At 37.6% G+C, this 16,923-nt stretch overlaps 1 long non-coding RNA gene across 2 annotated transcripts; it reads left to right on the forward strand.

The window, feature by feature from the left end:
- The first annotated feature begins 7,961 nt into the window (after positions 1–7,961).
- LOC103909634 (uncharacterized) lies at positions 7,962–9,539 on the forward strand. 2 transcript variants are annotated; one of them, XR_015522273.2, is made up of 4 exons: positions 7,962–8,099; positions 8,251–8,303; positions 8,779–8,813; positions 9,446–9,539. It is a non-coding gene; the product is annotated as an uncharacterized LOC103909634 (long non-coding RNA). The 2 variants fall into 2 exon arrangements; XR_015522274.1 differs by lacking the exon at positions 9,446–9,539 and adding an exon at positions 8,985–9,115.
- The last annotated feature ends 7,384 nt before the right edge of the window (positions 9,540–16,923 follow it).

The following is a 16,923-nucleotide window of genomic DNA, read 5'->3' on the forward strand; positions in this document are numbered from 1 at the left end:
GATCAAAAACACAATGTCATGATATCTCATGCGCTTGTCTTCTGACCGAGTGCATCTTAAAATACATGACTGACACCCCTCAGAGCTTTAGAAGCGGACATTCTTTATCAATTGTAAAATAAAGACTTGCAGGTTGAGGAAACAGCATTATAGGAGGAAGATGCCGCGGCAGTGGTGCAGATTAAAAGTTAAAAAAAGTATAAGTATATGGACAGATAGGTAACTAGATAGAATAGACAGGAATATGTTGATCTGTGCCCCACTGCAGAGTGCAGACGCAAAAGCCTGCTCTCCCGCGGTGCGAACCCGCGCGAAAGAAACAGGCGTGACTCTCGGCTATTTTGACGAATACACACCTACGTTACATAGAGCCCAACATGGAAGATTGTGATTGGGTCAGCCCAATGTCAATAAAGAAAAGGACCAATGGGCTGCAGATTATGTCACACAGCCGCTCTGTCCGGAAAAGAAACATCTTAGGTGCGTTCGACTTCATGCAGCGCTGCGCAGATCGATCGAAATCTGTCTTAAAGCGGTGCATGCTGGTTAGAAATCTTGTCCGGATTGATGCTGCGCCGACGCCATGTGACTGTCACATGTGGCATCAAAGTACCGCGACAGCGCTCCGAGATCAGACGGCAGACTCAGACCGTGCAGCTTCTGAAGATCGACTGCAGGAGCTCTGATGACGACACTGATATTACACGATTGGCCGAGTTCACCACATGACAACAAACACGTGTATTTCGGGTTTAATTGGACAAATTCCGATTCAAAAGTTTCAAAACAAACAATTCACTTTTCACACCCTTTCTATCCTGTACACATCTTGCTTATTAAAAGACTACAAATATTTTACTGCAGTATCATCTTTTGTTAAATAATCCGGTTATAAAGGTTAGCTTGTTTGCACAGGTTTATTTTCAACCTTTTTATACAGACTATTTACTGCATTCATCTCCATGAACGATTTAAATGATATATTTTAGTGTATATTTTAGTGAATAACCTAAATATGAACTCAAATAGGTCTTACAGACTTGAAATAAAATAATCATCATCATTGATCCTGCCACCCTAAAGCTCTCTTAACAAATTAAGCTAAATAACTTTTTTATTAAATAATTATAAAATGGTTTTATTATTATAATATAAATATATATTTTATTTCCTGTCTAGCAGTTTAAAGGCTACCTGCTCTTTCTGGGAAACTTCTACATAGCTCACTTATTTTACCTTTTGTTCTTTTCAACACAATCTTTTTGGATTAAAATGCTTTTTTGAAAATTCATTCATTATCCAAAATAATCTAATTTATTAAGACCTAATCAAAGCACCTTGTTTTGCTTTTTACATTGGAAATGTTTATATCTATAAATGTACATATATGTAAACCTTTTTTTTAGCATATTCAAACAAAAAGTATTAGCCTAAAGATTGATGTTTAACTCCTAGAATTTATGCTTATTGCTTTGTATTTAATAGACCTGTTCGTTTTTATGTTTATATTAACCTCTTATTTCCTCTTATTTCTCTCATGCATTTGTAATATTTTATTCGTAATTCTCCCTTATTGTTTAAAAAGGAACTACAGTTTGTATTCTGTTTTATTTGTAAATGTTTTGTTGTTATAAATAAAAATAACAAAAAACAAAAAAATATATATATATATACATATATATATATATATATATATATATATATATATATATATATATATATATATATATATATATATATATATATGATGACCCCATGTGATCGGTCATCATGACTGCAGCAACTGAGTCCCGAAGTGTCCAGCTGTCCGTCTTGACGGCTCCGTTATCAACTCCGCCCCCACCTGCGCTCGGCTAATCTCGTTGATCACCGGCTGCAGCTGAGCTTCATGTCGAACGCACCTCTTACTTTCAGAGCGTGACAGCTCACAGCACCGTCAATCACTAAGGCAGAAAAACATGACAGTCTGTTAAGTGTTTTATGGGCCGATCAGATCATAAGAAGATGATCATCCCAGCCCAAAATGTACATCGAAACAGCGGGAAACTGCCCGGCGCCTGCCCTGGCCACAACAGGGAAAAAAAAACAAAAAACAAAAACTGCGTTAATTGCGTTAATTTTTTTTCATGCGTTAATTATTTCATATAATATTATATATAATATTTCATATTCTTTATATATACATTGTAACCAACTATGGGAAATAATAGCACTTTGTGACTTTATAATTACTTTTGTAACAATATTCCCTTTGTTAGTTGTTATGTTGATACATATAATATACATTCACTTGACTGTTTCTACAGTTGGCATTTAAATCATCATATCATCATGTTACCGTTGGAATTACAGTGCAGAGCGTATATATATACAGTTAATACGAACTTATTTATATTAATATACACTATCAGGTTAATTTAATAGATGACACTTGTTGCTTTCATATCTCTAACGTATATTCAACACATTTTGATAACGATTTCAATATTTCATACCTGATGAGGGACAATAATGTTAATAAAAACACAGGAAACACGGAGCTGCTGCTGCTGCTTCACGTCAGAGTCTGTGTATTGTTTGAGCAGCAAGCCCCTCCCCCTTATTAGGTATGAAGTAGAAGTAGCCAATCGGAAACATGTAAATCATAGCATCACATTGCATTAATTTAAAATATTTATTTTCTATTTTCTACTTAGTAAAACGAAAGTGTACAGACTAGAAAGACAAATTAACTTTGATTTTTAATTTCTAATAATTCGTACCACTTCACTCTCCCCATCAAAATAAATGTCGTCCCGACATTACTTTCCTGTTTATCTCCCACGAAAACGGAATAATTTCTTGTCATCATGTGATATTAATGTCTAGTGGTTGTATGTCACATTACTTGTGTGCTCTGCATATTATGAATAGGGGTATGAGTTGAGACTACCTAGTCTGTTTCTTCTTCTAATCCCACTTTTCCTCCACAAACTCTATCTTTCAATATATGTATGAATATACTGGCTCATATTGCTGCACAAGGTAAGTCCATGGAGTTACATTCTGCATTTCATATGGCATGGGATGAAACGCTGTGGTGTTAGTATGTCCAACATTATAACAGGCTGGAGTGCCCAAATAGTCATAGGTAAATGTTCTTGGTTGTCTCCTTTCCCTTTGAGGCCACCTGGTTTCTTGTTCTGCCTCTGTGCTACTTTCACTGAAAGTAGTATATTCTTCTTGCATGTTCTCTGGTGCCTCTTCAGGTTGTTCCTCCTCTAACACATCAACTTCTTGTTGAGACATATCCTCAAGGTCCATTGAAACATTTGTTATCTGATCCTGTTCTGTCCGTTCACTGATTTGCTCTTTTTCTTTTTCAGGTTCACCAGACAAGTCACAAGGTAAGTGTTCATTTACTAACTTTCTGTTTGCCCCTTTAGGTACTCCAGACTGAGCTTCAGATACATTCTGCTCTCTGAGTTCAACAATCTCTTGCCCAAGGCTCTGAGGCTGGATTTCAGGTAAGTAATAGTAATAAGGACATTCATCCTCATCCTCTTCATCCTCATCCTCTTCTGGCTCAGGTTCATTCCTTTTGAGTGGTTTTAGATTTTTTGATGGTCCTTTTGATTTTGCTTTCTTTCCAGGTTCAATCTCTAGTGGTAAGCAATCACAGGGCATCACTAAGTTTCGGTGAAGAACACGTGATCTTCCTTTACCCTGCTCAGGTCTCACTTCATAAATTGGGCATTCTTCCCCTAATCGTCGAACAACTGTGTGTATCAGATCCTCCCAGTGGCTTCGTAATTTCCCTGTGCCTCCCCTAGGTGTAAGATTTCTCACCAACACACGATCTCCTGGGTGCAACACTGAGCTCCTGACTCAGAGAGATCCATCATAGTTCTTTTTGTTTCTCTCTGAAACCTTTTTGCTGTTCTCTTTTGCAATCTCATATGCTTCCTGCATTCTATGACTCCATTTTGTTACATATTTCTTGTGGTCCTCAGTCCCTCCCTCTGGCATTAATCCAAAAAGCAAGTCTACAGGTAATCTTGGCGAACGCCCAAACAGAAGATAAAATGGTGAAAATCCAGTTACCTCACATCGTGTACTGTTGTAGGCAAAAGTAAGTTTGTTTAACGATTCCTTCCAGTTGGACTTTTGTGTTTCTGTTAAAGTCTTTAACATCTGGAGCAATGTCCGATTGAAACGTTCCACTTGCCCATTTCCTTGTGGGTGGTATGGTGTTGTTCGTGATCCTGCAATTCCACAATTTTTCTTTAATTGAGAAAGTAACTGGTTTTCAAACTCAGCTCCCTGGTCATGATGAATCCTTTTAGGGAATCCGAATTTCAGTGCGTAATCATTGAAAATCCTTTTAGCAACAGTTTTTGCAGATTTCGATGTAGTGGCGTAAGCTTGAGCAAACCTTGTGAAGTGATCCATTATAACCAAGACATATTCATACCCTCCTTTGCATTTGTCAAGGTGCAAAAAGTCTATGGAAACGAGTTCAAATGGGTGAGTGGTAACAATATTCATGAGTGGTGCTCTTGTTTCTTTACTTGGCTTCTTCTGTTTCAAACAATTACAACACTTGGTCACAAAATGTTCAATCTCGCTCTGCATTTTTGGCCAGAAGAACCTGTCAGTAATGAGGGACATGGTCCTTTCCACTCTCTGATGACCCATTTTACTATGCAACTCTTGCAAGACACAATATTTGTATTTTTCTGGCAACACAAGCTGAGTTCGGGTAGCTGTCTTTCTGCGAAGGATTTCATCCTCTCCGTAAGTAAGTTTGTCCCATTGGCGTAGCAAACTTTTACTTTGTATACTAAATGTTTTCAGTTGGTGTCTAGAAGGTTTTTCGCCAATCAACTTGCATTGTAATACTGGCCCAATATGGGCATCTTCCCTTTGTGCTTGTCGTATTTCATCAGTTGAATATCTTTCACTTGACTCCACAGACTCTGCTGGGTTTTTAAGTGAGGTCATGGCTGTCCATGACGTTGTACAATCCTGCATTTCTATTGCCTGCACAGTTGCTTCAACACAATCAGATGTAAGTTCCTCTGTACACTGCTCCATTATAGTTTCAATGTCTAGTGGCATACGGGATAAACTGTCTGCATCTATGTTTTCTTTTCCAGGACGGTATTTTATTGTGAAATGGAAGTCTGCAAGCTCTGCAACCCATCTGCATCCTGTTGCATTTAACTTTGCACTGGTCAAGACATAAGTGAGAGGATTGTTGTCACTGTACACTGTAAATGTGGGCGCATAGTACAAATAATCTTTAAACTTTTCGCTGACAGCCCACTTTAGGGCCAGAAACTCCAGCTTGCCTGAGTGGAGGTGGTACTTCTTTTCTGCGGCTGTCAAAGTTCGAGACCCATAAGCGATGACTCTTAATTTTCCATTTTGTTTTTGATACAAAACAGCCCCAAGTCCCTGATTTGATGCATCAGTGTGCAGTATGAATGGCTGTGAGAAATCAGGAAATGCAAGGATAGGTGGCTCAACCAGACAGTCAATCAGTCTCTCTAGTATCTCTTGATGTTTGTCTGTCCATATGATTTGTGTTTTGGAGGACAATCCCCTACTCTTTTCTTTCCACTTTTGATGACTTTTCTCTTTGTAATCCTCTCTGTTAGTTTCTGTTTGTTTCAGTAGGTCGTACAAAGGTTCTGCGATCTTTGAAAAGTTCTTTATATATTGCCTATAGTAACTGAGCAGGCCCATGACAGATCTCAGTTGTCCAACTGTGGTAAGTCTTTTCTCTTTCAGGCTTTCCACGGCAGCTGTGTCAGCCGGATCCATCTTACTTCCTTCCTCAGACACAATTCTCCCGAGGTACCGCACTTCACGCTTAAACAACTCACATTTGATAGGTTTTAACTTTATCCCATACAGTCTTAATCTTTGCAAGACCTTTCTCACATCCTCTACATGACTTTCAAAGGTTTTGCTAAAAACCAAGGTATCATCCAGATAAGGAACACAGATATTGTCTCTCAGCTCTTCCAGGCATTCCTCCATGCAGCGTTGGAACACTGAAGGAGCATTCATCAGGCCGAAAGGGACCCGAATCCACTCATATAAACCCCATGGTGTAACAAAAGCAGTTAGTGGTCTGCTTTCCTTGGCCATGAAACCCTGATGGTATGCTTTTCCTTGGTCAAGGAGTGAAAACCAGGAGTTCCCTCCCAGACTGTCCATTATATCTTGTACCCGGGGAATGGGCTGCCTATCAGGATGTGTTTTTCTGTTCAACTCTCTATAATCAATACACAAGCGTAAGGTGCCATCCTTTTTCCTGACACACACTACAGGTGAGGCATATGATGAATTTGATTTCTGTATCCATTTTTGTGCAATAAGATCGTGCAGGTAGTCTTTCATTTCCTGGTAGAGCGGTTTAGGCACTGACTGGTAAGTACGTGCTACTGGAGTAGTGTCTTTCAAAGAGATGGACAGTTGCAGCTTTTCAATGCAGCCTATGTCAGTTTCGGATTTGGAAAATGATGCCGCTTCCTCTTTTAACATTTTTTGAACAATTCGTTTTTCAGATTCATTAAGATGACTTAAGTTTACAGGTGGAACCCATGTGTTGTCAGGGGTGTGGCCAGCTTCAATTTTTATTTCATTTATTCTCAGTGATGGTAAGTCATTATTGTCAAACGCAGCTGTTGGATACACAGACTGTACTGGCTGTACTGTTCCTATAACTGTCTTGCCCATTAGCACTAAATCGTGATCTGTGGGGATTTGTACACTGATGATAATGTGTGGGGACATGTGCTTCTGTAGGGTCACTACTGTTTCACAGAACTCCAACCCCTCTGTCCATTGTGGGTTAACATCAGGCTCAAAGAGAAGCAATGTGTCTTTTTTTTGTCGACGAGATTGTACCCTGCATTTTATTTGTACAGATGTGTGTTTTGGCACCTGAATATTTTCCTTTGTTTTAACAAGGTATTCACATGGGGTTTCTTCATGGATTTGATTAATAAAAGCATGTACTTTCTCTCTTTCCACACTTGGGAGAACTGTTCTCAGAAATTCATTTGTGACTGGCTGAGGTAATTTATTGTCATTTAGAATTCGCTCAATCACATTAAATCCAATAATAGGACGACAAAGCTGCCTGCCCTCCATCACTAGCACAGGTATGACAAGTTCTTTTGTTTCAGTTTCAGTTACTGTCAAACCAAAAGTCACTTCCACCCATCCCATGTAAGGAATATCCTGTCCATTTGCTGCCACAAGACGGAGACTTTCAGGTGCATCGATTACCTCTGTCACATCCCTCAACCTCATGTTAGGCAAGTACTCATTTTTCCACAGTTCATCCACTATGCACACTTGTGATCCCGTATCCCATAATGCATCAACAAGCTGGCCTTGAATGTAACATGGTACAATACACTGCTTTCCAACAAAATCAGCACAAATAGATTCTTTTGCATTTGTTTTCTTTTCAATCATGGCAGAATTCATATCACGGTTGGAAACTTGTTTGCATTGATTCTTATGTTTTGTCCAGTGATAACATTGACAGGCTTTGGAGTAATAAAGTGTTTGCTTACAGGCAGAACATTGTTGCAAATTTAAGTCAGGATTTACTACACCACAGTGTGCACAGCTTTGTGGGGACTCCAATGTTTCACTGGTCACTCCCTGTCCCGCGGTCGTGACCCGGTCTCGTTTAACGACTGGTCTCTGTACATCATTGGATTTCGCACTCTGCAACCTGCCAGAAAATGGTCGCTACTCCCACATCTATAACAGTGAGTACAGTGCACATCTAATCCGCTCTGCTGACATGCCACACATTTCCTTAGATGGACTGGAGGAGAGTGGTATTGTTGTGGAGGGAGCCAATGTTGTCGCTGATATGCTCCCCTTCACCTGTCATAGGGCTGCAGATAACGTGCAGTGTGGTATGTAGACTGGGGAGGTTGCATGTATATGGGATCCCTTAAATGGGTGGAGGACTGTGTGGGCATGACCTGAGGCTGTCGTATGGATTCTTTAATTTGAGCCACCTCTACACTGAGATCCTTCAACATTGCCATGTCAGACCGCATTCCTTTTAACTCACTCAAAAGGTCAGGTTCAACTTTCTCTGTGTTTCTGTGACACTGTGTCTTTCCTTTTTTTTCAATAGCGACTTCATTAACTTGTACAGGATTTACTTTAGTGAGATGATGTTGGGATAGATACTTTTTCTTGTTTTGACGCTCTGTTTCATTTGCACAGGCAACATTGACCTTGTCCAATAGAAGTTCATCGCTCACCTCATTTCTTGTGAGGTAAGGTTGCAGGTCACTTCTAATACTATCATTTTGTAAGCCGGTCAGGACAGTGTGGAGAAACATACTCTGAACAAGATTTGGGTCATATTTCAAAGTAGATTCTGCCTCCTGGGAAGCAAACAGAATCTTTTGTCTCAAATCAAGACACCGAACAATAAAACTTTGTGGATTCTCCTTACTGCTCTGAACTTCTGATGTTAGCTGCTTGTACAGTTCTGTTGCACCTCTTTCCTGATAATGTGCTCGGAGAATTCGTCTCAAAATGGGCAAGGTTAAATTTGGTTTTCCTTCCAGATAGCTACGCAGCTGCATGCCTGGTGCTATCGCTCTGATTACAGCATCCACTATTTCAAGTTCCGAAACCCCTCTGCTCAGTCCATGCTCAATTTGATGAGCCAAACTTGAAAAAGTGAGTTTGTCTTTCTGTCCATGCTCACCGATCTGTCCTGAAATTTTAAATTCTCTATTCCAGGGAAACATAACTGGTTGAGAGGGCACTTGATTTAGGTAGGTACTTGTTTCTTGTTGTGTGTTCATACTGTGCGAAGCAAGAGGGTTTTGTGATTTGGTTGTGCGTTGTTGATTGCTAGTGTTATGGTACGTGTAATCACCTGCTCCTTGTTTTTGTTCAATTAGCTTTTGCAGGGCTAACTGTAACGTGTCAATTTCTTTTTGCAGTCTTTCTTGCTCTACGTTTTCTGCTACCTGGTCTAAGGCCCCTCTTTTTGATGTGTGAGTTGTTTGTTTTTCTGGATCACTGTTTCCAAACTGAATTTCACAAATTTTATCTTTTAAGCACAAAAGCTCTGACATACCAGCATCTTCAAGTTCTTCTAATGTCTCTCTCTCAATGTGTTTTACAATCAAAGAAATGAGTGCTGAACGACTTTTGTTGACAGCATTTTCACACTTAACTTCCAGAAAGTGACATAATTCAAGAAGGTTTCCTTTTGAGATAGCATATAATGCTCCTATAACCTCAAGCTTCAAGTCCTCTAAGGAATCCATAGGTTGCTCAGTCTTTGGAAATGTGCAGTGTAATGTATGTGTGCAATGTCCGTAGCTGGCTGGGATCTTGCTGCAATCCTGATATTGTAAGTTGATCTCAGATTGAATGCACTTTTGTCCGAACACAACAGGGACCGTGGACACCTTCACTTCACTGATCTCCTAGGCTGAGTAAAAAGATGAATGGCACTGAAGGACAACTGTCATCACTCGAAGCCGACCCACACTGCATCCATCCCAGCGGTGCCTCCAAAATGTAGCGCCCTCACTGCCTGATGAGGGACAATAATGTTAATAAAAACACAGGAAACACGGAGCTGCTGCTGCTTCACGTCAGAGTCTGTGTATTGTTTTTTTAAATGAATGCACTTGAAAGTATACTTTCACATTGTACAACAACATATGTAAACATCTTCACAGATTTTATATACACATATCACAAAATAATCACATACATATTCCCTGCACATTACTGCTATAAATTACTATAAAGTAATTATATGATTCTTCCTAAATAAACTATTCACAGTTTAATTATTCTATAACACTCACACATAAAGGCTTATAAACGACCTACACATATATCTCTCTTTATATATACATTGTAACCAACTATGGGAAATAATAGCACTTTGAGACTTTATAATTACTTTTGTAACAATATTCCCTTTGTTAGTTGTTATGTTGATACATATAATATACATTCACTTGACCGTTTCTACAGTTGGCATTTAAATCATCATATCATCATGTTACCGTTGGAATTACAGTGCAGAGCGTATATATATACAGTTAATACAAACTCTTATATATATTAATATACACTATCAGGTTAATTTAATAGATGACACTTGTTGCTTTCATATCTCTAACGTATATTCAACACATTTTGATAACGATTTCAATATTTCATACCTGATGAGGGACAATAATGTTAATAAAAACACAGGAAACACGGAGCTGCTGCTGCTTCAAGTCAGAGTCTGTGTATTGTTTGAGCAGCAAGCCCCTCCCCCTTATTAGGTATGAAGTAGAAGTAGCCAATCGGAAACATGTAAATCATAGCATCACATTGCATTAATTTGAAATATTTATTTTCTATTTTCTACTTAGTAAAACGAAAGTGTACAGACTAGAAAGACAAATTAACTTTGATTTTTAATTTCTAATAATTCGTACCACTTCACTAACAGCTTAGCATAAATCTTTGGATCACAGTCCCTCCCCTGCCGTCTTGAGCCACGCCTCCTTAAACACAAGCACAGCAAAAGAACCCTCTCTCATGTGTTAAAACCGACTAGTGCTTGTCTGGTGGAATGCAAGCCAAACTGACAGGTTATTTCAGAGTGAATATTTAGAGTTGCATGGTAAACAATATAGGGAGAGACTAGGCGGAATAGCGCTATTTACTTGTGTTTTGTTGTTAAACTAGTTAAAATCTGCATTATCGATGCTGTAAAAGGTCCCTAATGCAACTGAAAATAGTCTTAATTATCTATCATTGGAAGATTTTAGTGGCTGAACAACACTTCTTGAAGATATAACCCGTTTGTAACAACAGCATCTAACGTTACATCGGCTTTCCATGAAGCTAAAACAGTTTTAAAACAGAACATTACCTGTCTAAGAGAAGTCCTTCAGACATTGTTTCATCCTTTCTCCAGCGTACAAAGGTAACTCCAATATTGATTCAGGTTTTTAAAAAGTTTTGATTCAGCAGGTTTTTGGCCATCTCGTGAACGCGCAGCACAAACAGCAGTCGGCTGCACAGTTGTTCAAATCTGCATTTGCTGACAGACAGATTGGGCTACTAATCGGAATTATGGGAGATGTCGGTCTGAATCTATTTAATTGGATGAATATTTTTTAGTTTTATGCCTTACCCAAAATATAAAAATACATATAAACAAATTTAAATCATTTACTTTAAAGAGCCCATATTATGGTTTTTGAAAATGCCCTTCCATGTAGTGTGTAACACAGCTCTAAGTGAAGTGAAATATCCAGCTAAGGCTTAAATCTGTAAGTGTACAGTGTTTAAAACTGTTGATTCATCTATAAAAGAGTCGACTCATAGTGCTTCAAACAATTCGTCTTGATAACGAGTCATTAGGTGTTTCACCATGACGAAACCAAGTAGTTGCACGCGCAAACCCGGGAGATATGAAACATGCAGCCCGGCCCTCTAAAACAGAAAAAGTCACACGCACGCACACGCGCACATGTACACGCCGGTCAAATGAAGTCGCAATGTGCAGATGGATATTATTATGGAGTCTCTACTCAAAGATGAAACCTCAGCATTATAGCCCAGACTTGAGCAGTTTGAGTGCTTCTGGAAACTACATGCTACAAAGAATACTTCATCGACCGTTTGTTAAAGGAAGGATCAGTAAAGACTACTGATCAGAACCTGGAACGGATTCTTCCGCAATTTCTCATGTGTAAGTACGTGCGATTAAAGTTGCTGCCTCGTTTACTCTAGCTTGCAAATATATTTAGTTGTGATTTGTTACTTATAACCGCGTGTAATGTATCAGGTTAACTAGATATATTCTCATATCACGTGTTAAGCCACGGTAAAAACGCTACGCGTGCTGCTTTGTTTACGGACCTCCGTGGAGGAGGGTAATGGGTGTATGTGTGCGCACGTTGTCGTCCGAGGAGGAGGGCTGTGTGTGTGTGTGTGTGTACGTGTTTTTGTGACATATCAGGACACAAATCTGTATAATGACATAGGTATGACATAGGTATTACAAAAAGGAGGTGAAATATGAGGACATTGGTGACGTCCTCGTTTCTCAAAATGCTTATGAATCCTACAGAATGAGTTTAATCAGAGAGTAAAGCTGCACACAGTCTCCTGTGATGGTTGGGTTTAGGGGTGGGGTGGGGTGAGGGCAATACAATATATGGTTTGGACAGTATAAAATTAATAGAAACCTATGTAATGTCCCCACTTTTCACAAAAACAAACATGTGTGTGTATGTGTGTGTGTGTGAGAGAGAACTTACACTTTAAAGCAAGCATGCACTCTGACAAATTTTATATTGTTGATTAGCTGCTGGGCATTTCACTCTTGTCTCGCGCAGAAGGCAGTTAGGCCCCGTTTACACTAATGCGTTTTAGTTTGAAAACGCATAAGTTTTGCTACGGTTACGCCATCCGTCCACACTACGCCGGAGTTCTCGAGCGCCGAAAACAGAGCTTTTCGAAAACGCTGGAGAGGCCGTTTTCATTCTAAAACGCTGCTGCTCCGTCTCAGTGTGGATGGGGAAAGACGGAGACATCTGAAAACGGAGGCGGGGCTGCAAACGTTCGCCTATCTGATTGGGGCTTTTCCTCAATATTAAGTAGCCCACACACAGTTCAGTCTCGCATCCTCTTGTAAGTTCAGACTTCGCAAGTTTGATCAAGGCTGCAGTCTCCCCCTTCTCAGTTTGATATGGAAAACATACAGAGGACACGGGTAAATCTTCAAAGGGAACAGTGTACTTTATAACTTCATTCACATCACCTTGGCTACGTTGTTTCACTTTCTCAACAATAAAATGTAAACATGATTTAAGGAACTGCCTATTTTCTTTTTAATATTAGAAAACTTAACAGACAGCAGAAATGTTAAGACGTCGTGCTGCATATATGAGCGTCATCTTCACTGTGTGGATATTTATAACTAAACGGAGCCTATAACAACTGCCTCCTTTCAATTTCAGTGAAAATACGAAACGCACCCTCTCTTTTGCTGAATATCAGTTTTAATAATCGATAATTATAAAAGTATAACATACAATAAGTTTATACATTGTAGGAAATAAAGGCAAGCGATCAGTCAATGTACCTGGATTAATCATTAACTTATCTTTGCACTTAACCAAAACATGTTACCCGTGAACAAGTAACTTAATAGATTCCAATGACCAAAGTCAGGGAATTGGCCTATGTCGTTAGATAAAGACAACAACATGAATGAAATATCACGTTTAGCAAATATAGTGAGATTAGATCCAGCGGGAGATGCGTGATGAGCAGTCCGACAAGCAGAGCTCTCATCTGGGTAGAAATGCTGGAGCGCTTGACGTGATGTGCGTTTTCAGCGTTTTGGTGTGGACGGAGAGCAGTTCAGAAACGCTGGGTAAAACGCGAGTGTGGACGCGGATCATTTTCATTCTACAACGCCGTTTTAAAACTAAAACGCACTAGTGTAAACGGGGCCTTAGTGTCAACCAATCACAACAGACTGTCATCGGCCCAATCAGCGCAGATTAGCTTTGCGGTAAGGAGGGGTTTAGGAACAAATGATTCACTGGACGATTAATATGAGAGTCGCTGGGATAATTAGGTAAAAATAAATGCAAATTACAAGATATTTAGATTAGACAAAACCCTTGCGTCGTCTGGGTAGTCAGCCAAATCTACACTACATTATTCCTCCACTTTCTTATTCCTTGACTTTCTTAAATATTGAAATAAATCTGAACAGATCTCAAAATTGATTGATTTTAAATTTTTTAAAATTGCATTGCATTCAATTACATTTAATATAATGAAATTTGTTTCAAGTTTAAACAATTAAACTATCAAAAATCTATAAATGCATAGAGAAACTCACAATTATAAATGGTTTACTAATTTTCGTTTATATAGCTACACAGTACATTTTATATTTTAACAATGAAGTTTGCATTGTACATGCATTCATATTGGTAATCACTTATTGTTTCATAATATTTATTGTAACAATTTGTTACAAAGAAAATATTTAAATATGTTAAAGATGGGGAATAAAGTCAGGATCACAATTTGTAGCTGCAAATAACAAAAAATTAAAAATAATAACGACTTGGTCCTTTTGTTATACCTTGTAATAATTCTTAAATCATAAATCAAATAAAAAAAAATATTTTGATACGTTTTGAATAGGTTCAGATAATATGTAAAATGGCATGAAATGTTTTTTTTTTTTTTTTTTTTCATTTTCCATTCCTTACTGTTTCTGAGGATTAAGAATTTTTAAATATTTGGACTAGAAACAAGTCAGAAACTCTTAAGTAAGAAAAGGATTTTTGCAGAGTATTTAAGTATTTATTTAAGTATTTATTTGATGCAAGGATTCAGCTTCATTTAAAGAAAACTGGCAATCTACTAATGCTGTCTGGGTTTTTGTTTGTCAGGTAGCTAAATGGTCCTTGGAATTTTGGAAAGTAGTGAATTGTTTGTCTAAACGTTCTGCAGCTGTCTGGTAGTCAATACCACTGCATTCTTATCAAAGCACATCATTACTCCATATTACACTGTATTGTTTGGTTATAATTTTGTTATTTTCAAAATGCAACTTTTATATATAAACAAAACAACAAAATGCATCTCTCTATATGAAAACGTATAACTAGGCTACAACTAACCATTACACTTTCCACCTATCAAAGTTTTTAATTTTTCTTATTAAATTAATCTAAATTAATTTGCAATTGGGCTTTTGCATATCTGAAATTATTTGGTGAGTGTATCAATTCTGCATATCTAATGAATTTAGAACTCATTTTCTGATACATTAACTTAGCGTTCATATTTAGCATAATCTAATTAAAAATATACATTTATAAACAGAACATTTAAAAGGGGGTGTGTATTGTCAAAAGCCCCTGATCTTTTAGAAGATGTTGCACTTAAATAAAAATATGTTGTATAACATTTATTTGGTTATCTAAGTACTGAAAATTAACACACATCACTCGCATTCCACTTAACGCAGCGTTTGTGTCGGGTAATTAGTTCGGGTTTGTGTCAGCTGTTCAGCAGTACCTGTGTCTACCGGCAGGTGGGAGTGGTTCTGTTGTCAAATGGCTTAAAAAAATTCCGCCACTGCACTTCATTCATAAATTATTTTGAGAAGCTGAAGCTGCTAATAATACAACTGTTTCGCGAAACGGAATAGTTCTAACTACTGATGAAGCTTATTTGTTTTCACTGTATAAAATATGTGTAGTTTTGGTGAAATAATGTGCATCATATTAATGTAAATACATGCGAATTAGTCAGAAAAACATAAATTGTATTAGCTTTCCAGATATGATATGGATATCTACTCATCTTTATCTAGATTGTGGTGCACAGAGAACCATCTGGTGTTGAAACTGCATTAACATGGAGAGATAGGGAGAACAGCTGGGTCAACAGCCAAGGAGCAACTTCATTAACATCTAAAGGCAACATCAAAAACAGTATTAAGTTTGAGTTTAGGAATGTTAAGGGTTCATTCTGACTCTGGTAAACCCAAAGTACTGCCATGCATTTTGAGACTGCTATGCTGAATAAACATCTTCATTGAGATTTTCTTCGTCATCATTTTTTTTTCATACAATTTTTTCTAAAATAGTAAACATTCAATATTGTTTTGTTTTACATTTAACAAACTTTGACATTTGTTGCATCATCATAGAGGCCTTACAGTTCAGTTAAAAGGTTCAGTTTGGCAGTAAATGTTCTCAAAAAGTTATTTTTTTTCCACACTCTGACCTTTCTAGATGAACTTTTAAATTCACCACAAGACTATGCAAAGCAAACACTATTCACTAAAACTGTACATGCACATGTATGCAATCAGTCATTGAACAAATGCATGCTAAAGCTAATTGCTGTTAGCTTAATCAAAATAACAGCTACAAAAGACAAACCTCATTGTCATTTACTAAACAATGCATACCTAATGTATCAACAAGGCTTAAAATTATAACCTTTTTCTAGAATTTAACAACCAAAGCAGGTCAAACATACGAGCACACAAATATCAGCTTTCAATGTGTAGCGCAAGCCTTTGTTCAAACAGCGTTTCCTTTCGAATTAACTCTACATACCTGCATTTCATGTTGACCCACTATAATCAGTATATTCTGTTACAATTGGTATTGCATACAAATATTTCTGAAATTAAGGTGTTAAAATACTTTTTTTAAAACTATGCTCGAAACGATGGGCAGAAAAGCACATACAGGAAAAGCATGCAAAAAAAAAACATGTATACGTCATGACAATGGTAGTTCGTAATAATGCAATGGCGCGAGAAGTAATGATCAATGCTTGCTATACTCTTGTGAAACTTTCTTCAATTTATTTTATAGGATGCAAGCTTTTTTCATGTACTGAAATGCTTGACCTTATTGCATTTTTACTACCATTCATATCAGACATTTTTCTGATCGCAGTTAATTCTTCACTCGACTGTCGTTGCTCAATAAAAGACATGACAAAATATGAAATGCACTTCTCATCCTCTTTGGCTAAACACAAAAATAAATAAATAAAAAGAAAGAAATAAAGTAATGGATTTAATATTATTATAAAATAAGACATTTTAAACAAGTACTTGTCTGTGATTCTATAGACCTTTTCAATGTGGTCATGTCATTAAACATTTTCTGCTAGTTATCAAGTTATTAGTTATTTTCCAACTGTAACAAGAGGCAGTTCAATCATGACTTAATGTTAAAACAGCTATCATATCATTAATTATCAATATGTTGATCTTTTTGGATTCTCAGAAGCTCTAGAAATTAAAAATGTAAAACAGGAAATTTGTTGGGACCATTGTAAACAGATAAATAAGCG

Source organism: Danio rerio, chromosome 22 (genome assembly GCF_052040795.2).
Source record: "Danio rerio strain M-AB ecotype USA chromosome 22, GRCz13ab, whole genome shotgun sequence".
Taxonomy (NCBI): domain Eukaryota; kingdom Metazoa; phylum Chordata; class Actinopteri; order Cypriniformes; family Danionidae; genus Danio; species Danio rerio.